General features: G+C 38.9%; 1 non-coding gene across 1 annotated transcript; it reads right to left on the minus strand.

Moving 5' to 3' along the window:
• Nucleotides 1-2941: 2941 nt before the first annotated feature.
• On the minus strand, nucleotides 2942-3048 carry LOC127098916 (small nucleolar RNA R71). The gene has a single exon (XR_007793600.1). It is a non-coding gene; the product is annotated as a small nucleolar RNA R71 (small nucleolar RNA).
• Between the last annotated feature and the right edge of the window lie 8286 nt (nucleotides 3049-11334).

Consider the following 11334-nt stretch of genomic DNA (forward strand, 5'->3'; position numbering starts at 1 on the left):
TTGACATTGGAGAGTATTATTTTAGGAAAGCCTGTGTGTATGATACTTTATGTAGTGACAAGAACGATTTGTCATATAAAGGGTGCATAAATTTTACACAATAACATTGCTAAGATTGTTTAATCTGAAGGAAAAAATGGATCGACGGATAAAAGTTTCAAAGAATTGCTTGAATTGTTAAAAAAAGTACATGCATACTATAATGATTGCATATTATATATGAAAAAATATGAAAAATTGAATCAATGCCCGGAATATGGGGAGTTACGCTACAAGGTAAGAGATAGTGGTCCTAATGACGATGGCAATGTAAGTAAGAAGCATCCTTCTGGCAAAGTGTTATGGTACCTACCAATAATTCCAAGGTTCAATAGATTGTTTTCTAATGTAAATGATGCAAAGAATATTATATGACATGTAGGTGAAAGAAATCACAATGGAACAATTCACAATGTTGTTGATTCTTTGTAATGGAAGAAAATTGATTCATTGTATTTAGACTTTAGACATGAGGCAAGAAACCTTAAGCTTTGAATTAACACTGAACAAATGAACCCCTTTGGTAATCTGAGTAATAACCATACTTCATGACCTGTTCTTATCTTGATTTACAACATATCTATGTGGTTGTGCATGACTCATAAATATATGTTGTTATCTACGATGATTTTATGGGCCAAGACTGAAGGTAGAGAAAAAACAAGAAAGGGGGTTTAAATTGTTTTCACAGAAAATAAAAACTTTTGGAGTTTCTACACTCACACAAATTAAAGACAAACAATATAGAAGTTATCCTGGTTCGCTTGAAATTCAAAGCTACTGCAGTCCACCCTACCAAGGATATTTTGCCTTCAAAAATGACTTAATCCAATAATTTAGAAAGATTACAACAACGTCTAAGAGTACAATGATCTCTTAGGCCTCTCAAGTCTACAGACTTCACAAGTCACTTGGGGAACCTTACAACAACTATTTTAGAAATACAAGAAAGTGCTTAGTGCATCTAGGTAAGCAAATATTAACACAGTTAAAGCAATAGAGTTTCACACTAAGAGAAACAACTCGTGTGATAATGTAAAAATAAGAACTAGTGAATGATTGAATTTTGATGTACTGAATTCTTGTAGGATAGCTTTGTATGCTGGTATGATGATAGTTGGGCCTTTTTATAGTGCTTGGAGATGATATCGTTGAATGGAGCATTGATGTTGATATCTTGCCAATGATGGGACTTAAATGACATTAATTTTATTGTCCTTTCCATAGAAATTTAGGAGAGTATTCAATTTTCTCCATATATAGATGATAACACTGAAATTCACCATATTTTCGACTCCGATTTCGCATGCATTTTAGTAGTTTTATTGTCATTTTATTGTGTTATTACTATGTTTCTCTTTGTTTTCAGGTTTTTACTTTAATCGGAGCCCCGATCGAGAAAAGGAGTGAAAAAGAGCTAAAAACCCTAAAATTCAACATTTTGTACTTGTGGCTTCCACCATGATTGGCGCCATAGACCCTGCCATGACGTGTCCTAGCTCAACTTCCTTCAACTGCCATGTTCCCCACTACTTCCACTAAGGCGCCTCAGATTGGCCTTGTGGCGGGCGCCACAAGAGGAAAAGTTTTCCCTCCCATTTTCAAGTTGAAGGGCATCCTTGTCATTTCCATCTTTTTACTTGCTTATAAATAGAAACTCGAAATCACTTGTTTAGGCATCCAAACTTAGAGCAGAGGCAAACTCAGAGCAACTTTGTTTCACTTAGGCATATATTCAGTATTTTAAAGTGGTAATCGCTTCGCATTGGGGTGTTACCACAATTGTGTAATCGAGTCTGTAATCGAGTTTGGAGCACTTTGGAAGGAAGTTAATCCTGCCGCCATTTTCATTTCCGCTTTGCAATTTATTCAACCCTCCGATTGGAGCAGGTTTTTATTACTTTGCCTTTACTTTATTTATTTCCTCGCACTCGCTTTACTTTATTTATTTCCTCGCACTCGCTTTACTTTATTTATTTCCTCGCACTCGCTTTACTTTATTTATTTCCTCGCACTCGCCTTACTTTATTTATTTCCTCGCACTCGCTTTACTTTATTTGTTTCTCGCACTCGCACTACTTTCGTTTACTTTCCGCACTCGCACTACTTTTATTTACTTTCCGCACTCGCACTACTTTTATTTAAATTAATGCACTTTTACTTTACCATGTCTAACTAAATCTATAAGGTTAGAATGTAAGGAACGTAATTGAACCGATAATCCGTACAATTGTTCGTAGAAACACTTAAGGGCTATTTTAACTTTCAACTTAAGTTTTCCCGCACTTAATTTCTGTTGGGTAAGATCGAAAGCACGCATCAAGTTTTTGGCGCCGTTGCCGGGGACCAATTTCGTCAAATTTCATTTTCCTGTTGTTATATCGTTTAGACTTAGGTTATTTCCCGCCAGTCAATGCAAAGAACTCGCAGCACCGGAAGTTTAAGCTTAGTATATCCTCTGGCAGAACCTGAACGTTACGCTCGCGCACGTTTATTCTTTCATAGAATTAAGAAAGCTATGGCCGAAGATCAAAACCAAATACCTCTTAAGGATTTCGCTCAACCATCCAATGAAGAACCTAGTTCTAGTATAGTAAACCCAACCATCCCAACTAATAATTTCGAACTTAAACCATCCCTGTTACAACTAGTGTAACAGAGACAATTCGCATGTCTCGCTACTGAGAACCTAAACCAACATTTAAAAATCTTTCTTCAATTAGCAGACACTTTTAAAAATAATGGAGCTTCTCCTGAGGCAATGCGTTTAAGATTATTCCCTTTTTCCCTCAGAGATAAAGCCCTATCATGGTTAGATTCCCTTCCACCCAATTCTATTACGACTTGGGATAACCTTAGAAGAGTATTCCTTGCTAGATACTTTCCCCCAAGTAAGACCGTCGTTCTTCGAAACCATATAACTAGATTTACCCAAAACCAAGGAGAATCGTTGTTCGAAGCTTGGGAGATATATAAAGAGTTGTTACGAGCATGCCCACATCATGGCTTAAAAAATTGGTTAATCATTCAAACCTTCTATAATGGACTTCATTATAACACTAAGATGACCATCGACGCTGCCGCAGGCGGTGCTCTGATGAACAAACCTTACCCTGAAGCTAGTGCCCTCATTGAAGATATGGCTCAAAACCATCAATCATGGGGAGTCGAACGAGCGACAGTAGAGAAAAAGGAAGCCCGAGGAGGAGTGCATGAAATAAGCTCTATAGACATGATGCAAGCTAAAATGGAAGCATTAGCCCTCAAAGTCGAACATATGTGCATAAACCCGAATACTGTAGCCGCAGTCTCGTCGGATTGTGAGATATGTGGAACCAAAGGACACCAATCTGCAGAATGCAGTCTGTTAAACGAAACCCACTCCGAGCAAGTGAACTACACCCAAGGGAACCCATACTCGAATACCTATAACCCTAGATGGAGGAATCACCCAAACTTCTCCTATAAAAACAATAACCCAATCCAAAATAATGCACCTCCGAGACCTAGTTATCAAGCCCCAAGATCAAATCAACCTATGCAACCTGTGCCACCAAAGCCGAGCCTTGAAAAAATTATGGAAAATTTTATCACTGCTCAAACCCAACAAAACAAGGAGTTCATGAACCAAAACATTCATGTTAACGAATTGATTACCCAGTTAGGAACCAAGGTTGACCAAATAGTTACTCATACTAAGATGCTTGAAACCCAGATCTCTCAGGTAGCTTTAAACTAAGCCCCCCAGACTACACCTGGAGGACAGTTCCTTGGACAACCTCAACAAAATCCGAGAGGGCAAGCCAATGCTATTACCCTACGAAGTGGGAACGCTTATGATGAGCCACCAAACCCAAGATTGAGTGAACCCGAAACTTCTAAGGAATATACCAAACCCCCGGACGAAGTAAAGGAACTAGAGGAATCTGGAAACCAGGAAGGTCAAGAGAAAGGAAAATTACAACCTACTAAGATGTCACTTCAGTTAGCCGATAGATCTGTCAAGTATCCGATAGGCATTTTAGAAGATGTCCCTGTTAGGATAGGTCCGTTATTTATCCCTACTGATTTCGTTGTCATGGACATCAAAAAGGACAATCATATACCAATCCTTCTAGGTAGACCATTCTTATCAACTACAGGAGCCATAATAGATGTCAAGAGAGGAAAGTTGACCTTTGAGGTAGGTGACGAGAAAATAGAATTTATACTTTCGAAATTTCTTATGGCACCTGTGATGGGAGACGCGTGTTATGCCTTAGATATCATTGATGAATGTGTTAGATAATTAGAACAAGAAGAAATTATAAAAACAATTAAGTTACCATCAACCCTCATAATGGAAGATGATGACTTTAAGAAACCCTACATCGATGATAACCTTTACGAATGTTTACCCCTTACCCCAGATCCTATGCCATGCCCTAAGAAACCAACCTTAGAACTTAAGGAACTGCCTAAGAACCTGCGATATGAGTTCCTTGATAAAGAGATGAACCGTCCAATTATAGTCAGTGCTACCTTAAGCCAAGAGGAAACAAACCAACTTTTAGACGTTTTACAAAGATATCCCTCAGCCTTAGGATATAATATCTCTGACCTGAAAGGTATAAGCCCATCTGTATGCATGCATCGGATTTCGCTCGAAGAAGATTCAAAACCCTCCAGAGAACATCAGAGAAGAATAAACCCTATAATGAGTGATGTTGTTAAGAAGGAAGTTCTTAAGTTACTTGAGGCAGGTATAATCTATCAGATCTCGGATAGTAAGTGGGTGAGCTCTGTGCATGTAGTACCTAAGAAGGGAGGCATCACAGTCGTGCAAAACGATAAAGGCGAACATGTAGCAAAACAATTAGAAGAAGGATGACGGATGTGTATAGATTATAGAAAATTAAATAAAGTAACCAGGAAGGATCATTTCCCTTTACCATTTATAGACCAGATGTTGGAGCGTCTAGCCAGACACTCTTACTTCGGCTATCTAGATGGATACTCTGGATTCTTCCAAATACCTATCCATCCCGAAGATCAAGAAAAAACTACCTTTACATGCCCTTATGGAGCTTTTGCCTACAGACGAATGCCATTCGCCCTCTGTAATGCCCCAGCCACTTTCCAACGCTGCATGATGTCAATCTTTGCAAATTACCTAGATGGTATCATGGAAGTGTTTATGGATGATTTGTCGGTTTGCGGATTTGATTTCCAAAATTGCCTTGCCAACCTTGAGAAAATCCTGGAGAGATGCGTGGAGGTGAACCTCGTGCTAAATTGGGAAAAATGTCATTTCATGGTGACCGAAGGAATAGTTTTAGGACATATAGTTTCCGAAAAAGGTATAGAGGTAGATAGAGCTAAAATAGAAGTTATAGAAAACCTAAAATCCCCTAAAACTATTAGAGAAGTCCGAAGCTTTCTTGGACACGCTAGATTCTATCGACGTTTTATCAAGGACTTCTCCAAAATAACTAAACCTTTAACTGGACTTTTAATGAAAGATGCTGAATTCATTTTCAATGAAAAATGTAATGACGCATTTAATCTTTTAAAGCAAGCATTAATCTATGCACGTATTATGAAACCACCTGACTGGTCAGAACCTTTTAAGATAATGTGCGATGCTAGTGATTATGCAGTTGGAGCCGTTCTAGGACAAAGGAAAGATAAAAAATTACATGCCATTTATTATGCTAGTAGAATCCTAGACGTTGCCCAACTTAACTACGCAACAACTGAAAAAGAATTACTCGCTGTAGTTTTCGCTATAGACAAATTTAGATCTTATCTAGTAGGAGCAAAAATTATAGTTTACACTGATCATGCTGCCATTCGTTACCTATTAAGTAAAAAAGATGCCAAGCCTAGGTTACTCCGATGGATTCTATTACTACAAGAGTTTGATTTAGATATAAGAGATAAAAAAAGGCACTGAAAATGTAGTAGCCGATCACCTTTCTAGGCTAGAACATCTAAAACCAGAACTAGTACCCATAAATGATGATTTCGCCTATGACAGACTGATAGCTAGAGTAGAAACCATTGAAGATAATAACCTAGACCCTCATGAGCACTTCCAAAATTCCTTAGCAATAAGTAACGTACCATGGTATGCAGACTTCGTTAATTACCTAGCTGCTGATATAGTACCCCCTGATCTTGACTACTACCGCAAGAAGAAATTCTTCCACAATGTGAGAAACTTCTATTGGGACGAACCGCTCCTTTTCAAAAGGGGTAAAGATGGAATTTTTTGTCGTTGCGTTCCAGAAGAAGAGGTAAATAGTATTATCGAGCATTGTCATTCTGCACCTTATGGTGGACATGCGAGCACCTCCAAGACATACGTCAAGATTCTTCAAGCCGACCTATTTTGGCCTACCGTGTGGCGTGATGTCTATGCTTGCATTGTCAAATGTGATAGATGCCAACGCACTGGAAACATTTCAAGGCGTGATGAAATGCCTCTAAGAAACATTCAGCAAGTAGAACTCTTCGACGTATGGGGTATAGATTTCATGGGACCTTTCCCACCATCCTTAGGAAACAGGTATATCTTAGTAGCTGTGGATTATGTGTCTAAGTGAATTGAAGTTATAGATGCACCCACAAACGACACTAGGATAGTAATCAAACTATTTAAAAACTATATATTCCCTAGATTTGGAACACCACGTTTAGGCATAAGCGATGGAGGATCACACTTCATATCGAGAATATTTGACAAACTTTTAAGAAAATATGGAGTTAGGCATAGAGTAGCAACACCATACCACCCACAGACTAGTGGCCAAGTAGAAGTATCTAATAGGGAGATAAAACAAATCCTAGAGAAAACTGTTTCTATTTTTAGGAGAGACTGGTCTCAGAAGCTTCAAGAAGCATTATGGGCCTATAGAACCGCTTTCAAAACCCCTATAGGAACTACTTCTTACCAACTAGTCTATGGAAAATCCTGTCACTTACCGTTCGAATTAGAGCATAAGGCCTATTGGGCCATTAAAACTTTGAATTTAGACTACTTGACCGCTGGTGAAAAGCGTACCATTGACATTCACAAACTAGAAGAACTTAGGCAATCTGCCTACGAGAATGCAAAAATATACAAAGAAAGAACAAAAGCCTATCACGACAAAAGGATAGTAAAGAAAAACTTCAATATAGGCGATCATGTTCTCCTTTTCAACTCTAGGTTACGACTCTTCCCTGGAAAGCTACGCTCGAGATGGACTGGCCCTTTCGAAGTATCCAAGATTCTGAGATCCGGAGCCGTAGAAATCAAGAACGAAACCTGTAGCCCATTCATTGTAAATGGACAAAGACTGAAGCTCTACGAAGGAGGAGACATTCCAGCATACTACTCAAGCCACACTCTGATTGATCCACCGATTCCTACTACTACAGGTGTATAAATTCTAATTGTCAAGCTAATAACGTTAAACAATCGTTGCGTGGGAGGCAACCCATGGTTTTTTCATTTTACTTTTTCGCATTTATTTAATTTTATTTTTTATTTTTTCACCGAGACTAAATATTTGAATGGTTTATATTTTCAGGATCACTTTCCTAACTTCTACAGGATGCAGGATTTCGATGATATGCACGTGGCCTATAGAGATGATGCTCAGAGAGAGCGCTACATCACTCTTTATCAGCGCCCTATGGCACCCACATGTTATCCTGATCAGCACTGTATGGAGGCATTGGGCATTGAGCCGAGTATCCGATTCCTTAGCCACCAGCTTCACTGGGACAAATTTGCTGATGATCTAAGTAACACATACCGGAACCTGACATTGGAGTTCCTGAGTTCATTCGACTATGACCCATACTCTGGACCAGATGGGTATGTTGCTTTCAGGCTCTTGGGAGTTGAGTATTCTTTCAGCCATAAAGAGTTCGGTGACCTCTTGGGTTTCCAAACCACTCTTAATGCTATCCCGGAGACACCTATGGGATATTTTCTGGGTAAGGAGGTGGAGAAGTTTTGGAGTGATATATCAGGTGGCGGAAGCCAAGATCCATCTACGCAGTTGTCTCATGTCATACATAACCCCGCCTTTAGATAATTCCAGATGATATTGGCACATTCCTTCCTAGGAAGACCAGATACAGAGACATTACTGAGTGAAGAGGAGATCTTCCTACTATTTTGTACATCCCAGTCTCGCCCAGTAGCATGTGGGAACTTTCTGTTATATGGCCTCAGCGGTGTCTCCAAATCGACCGAAGGAGTCATCCATGTGGGTGGGATCATCACGCAGATTGTTGTCGCTTTAGGTCTGTCTCACAAGCTGTTACATCTCCGGACCTACTGTGGGTACACTACCATGGACATCGACTTCTGTTTGACCAAAGGGTTGATGAGGAGAGCCTCTTTCCACCCATGTCAGTTCCGATTGCTAGTCGACAGTGAGGCTATTCATTATTTCACACTGCCAGATCCTATGATGACCAGTGTGCATGACCCAGTGAATTGGAGTTATGCTCTGGAGGGCCAGGGAGAAACCATCGAGGAGCCGAGATCACCACCCATTGTTGAGTACACACCTACACCACCTTCTCCCAGGATCACTGTATTCTCTAGTAATCTTTCATTGCAGACTCCAGACATCCGCACCCAGATTGCAGAGTGTCGTAGAGAGATTGCAAAACTTAGACAGGAGGTGGCTGACCTCACTTTACAAATGGGAGTATCTGATCTCACCCACGCTACCGAAGCCGACTGTTTATATCAGGAGATCGCAGAGCTCAGGCAGGAGGTAGCCATGCTCCGTGGATCCACTCAGGAAGACGACATCCCTGAAGGAGAATTGCCATCCAAGGCGCAGCGGAATTTAAAAATTTCTCCATTTAGTGATCCTTACGAATGGGCATGATCAGTGATAGAATCGTTACCTCTTGTGGCGATCACGAATGTTGAACGATGACAACGTCTCTACTCAGTCCACACGAACGGATTCCTTCAATTGCAGTGCTAGCTGTTATGAATGAAGGCTTTAAGTGAGAGAAAGAGAGATACGAAATTCAATCTCTTCAGTTGTGTTGTATTCCCATACAATGCTTCTGCACAAGAGTTCTATTTATAGAACCACTTGTGTGGGCTTCAAGCCAAAAAGCCCACTTAAGTGCATTTTGCCCATATCTCATAATATGCCAAAATCACTTAAGTATTTGGTACCTTACCATATTTCGTATTCTACTTAAGGGCACCATACATTACGGTATTCCTTAATTACTCTATCTTTCATCAATCCGTCCTTTGTGTGTGACCCTGTAGGTTTTCGCGACGTTGACAATTATATTAAATCACGCATTTAACATAATAAACAGTGAGCGTATCTAGCAACACATCACTGCTACCTAAGACACAAAAATGTCATGTGATCTGACAAAACCTCCTGTGATAATAATTATGTGTATAATTACCCATTTGCTCTTATGTTTATATTGAACACAAGGTATAGACCGTGTCATCCTTGTCTAGTTCAATATTGGGCCCATAGACATTTATCCTGTTACGCAGGATGGGCAAATTCCATCTAGGACACTCATGTCCCTCAGCATGCTTCGTGGAGTACCCATCAACTGTCTTTATGGTTATCCAGTTACGGACAACGTTAGATCAACAACAAAGCACTCGACTCTACATCTAGGGTCCATAGTGGTTTCAGGTCGAAGAGTGGCATACACCATTATCACCATGAGAATAACTTATGACACTTTGCATAACTTTCTATATAGTATTCTCATAGCGGGTCAATCCGGTATAAATATTACTCTTAATATTCATACCTATGTTTAAGACTTGATAACTCTTTATCCATGATCCATGAGATGTGATCATCAGTCTACAAACATAATAGTATTAATGCTTTAATGTTATCCCACTTCACAATAAAGCTCGATTACAGATACTTTAAGAATAATGTCCTTATGTTTAATGTGCTCTCATGATTAAGTCACACTTAATACATTAAATGGACTATCTATTCCAGGGACTTTATTAATCAACCATAATAAAGAAAAAGCCTTTTTATTAATTAATAAATAATTCGATACAAGTACCAAAAGTATTGGCCTCCAGGGCTTACACCAACAATCCCAACTATATGATCTCACCATTTCATCTTATTTTATCTCCTTTTATATTTCTCGCATTTACATAACTCATTTTATATAATCGCATTTGGAATATTTTATCAACTATGTTTACACATTGATATTTCTACTTTATATATATATATATATATATTATATATATATATTATATATATATATATATATATATATATATATTATATAATATATATATATATATATATATATATATATATTATGTCTTATGTTTGTTTTATTTACATTTTTATTTTAGTTGTTTATTTAGTTATTAATCTAACGTTTAAATTTTATTTACTTTTATAAAATTATGCAAGTCAATGATACTAGGAAATCACAAGACAAATGCTATCCGGACCCCTCAAAGCCAAAAGACAAAGAGAAGCCCAAGCCAAAGGACCAAAATCCGGCCCAACCAGATTTTGCCTTGTGGCGCCCGCCACAGCGTCTGTAAAAGGTCGGGGCAGAACCCCTTTCTTCACTATTTTCACACCTTGCAACCTTCAAAACCCATTTTTTCACCTTGGAAAAACGTCCTTGAACCCACAAAAAGGTCACACCTTTCTAATCACCACACCGTACAAATCATTTTTCCGATTTCCATTTTCATTTTCATCCGTCGGATTTCGTAAAAATTCAAACTTTTCACATTCCACTTCATCTTCTTCGTCACGTTTCAAGAGCTACGCAATGGAGTTTAATGGATTCATTCTTCGAGGAGGGAAACCGGGAGATAGGCAGAGGAAGATTATCGAACGGTTGCAAAGTCGGGAGATCCTCCTGTAACACCTCAAAATTTGCCCTCCTCTCTTGGGACTAGCTTAGCATATTGCATTTCATTTTGTAGGACATTAGGCATTACATCTTTGCATATCATGTGAAATAGGCAAGTCATCCTCCTAGGTCTTTCTCAGAAGATAGAGAGGTTAAAAGATTCAAGCTTGAGGGTCTCATGAATTGATCACCAATCATCTGAGGTTTGTGCTTCAATTAGGGTTTTTTGGTTCCTCAAGGAGGTTGGGTATTATCTTGGTTGAAATGGTACACCATCATCATCATGGTTCATTATTCCTGATCAGATTCCTTGGGATTAGGGTTTTGACCTCTGGTCAACCCTAATCAGTTGCATTCTACCAGTCAGGGTTTGTCAAAGAGATGAGGTCTTTAATAAGATGG

Source organism: Lathyrus oleraceus, chromosome 6 (genome assembly GCF_024323335.1).
Source record: "Lathyrus oleraceus cultivar Zhongwan6 chromosome 6, CAAS_Psat_ZW6_1.0, whole genome shotgun sequence".
In the NCBI taxonomy this organism is placed as follows: Eukaryota; Viridiplantae; Streptophyta; class Magnoliopsida; order Fabales; family Fabaceae; genus Lathyrus; species Lathyrus oleraceus.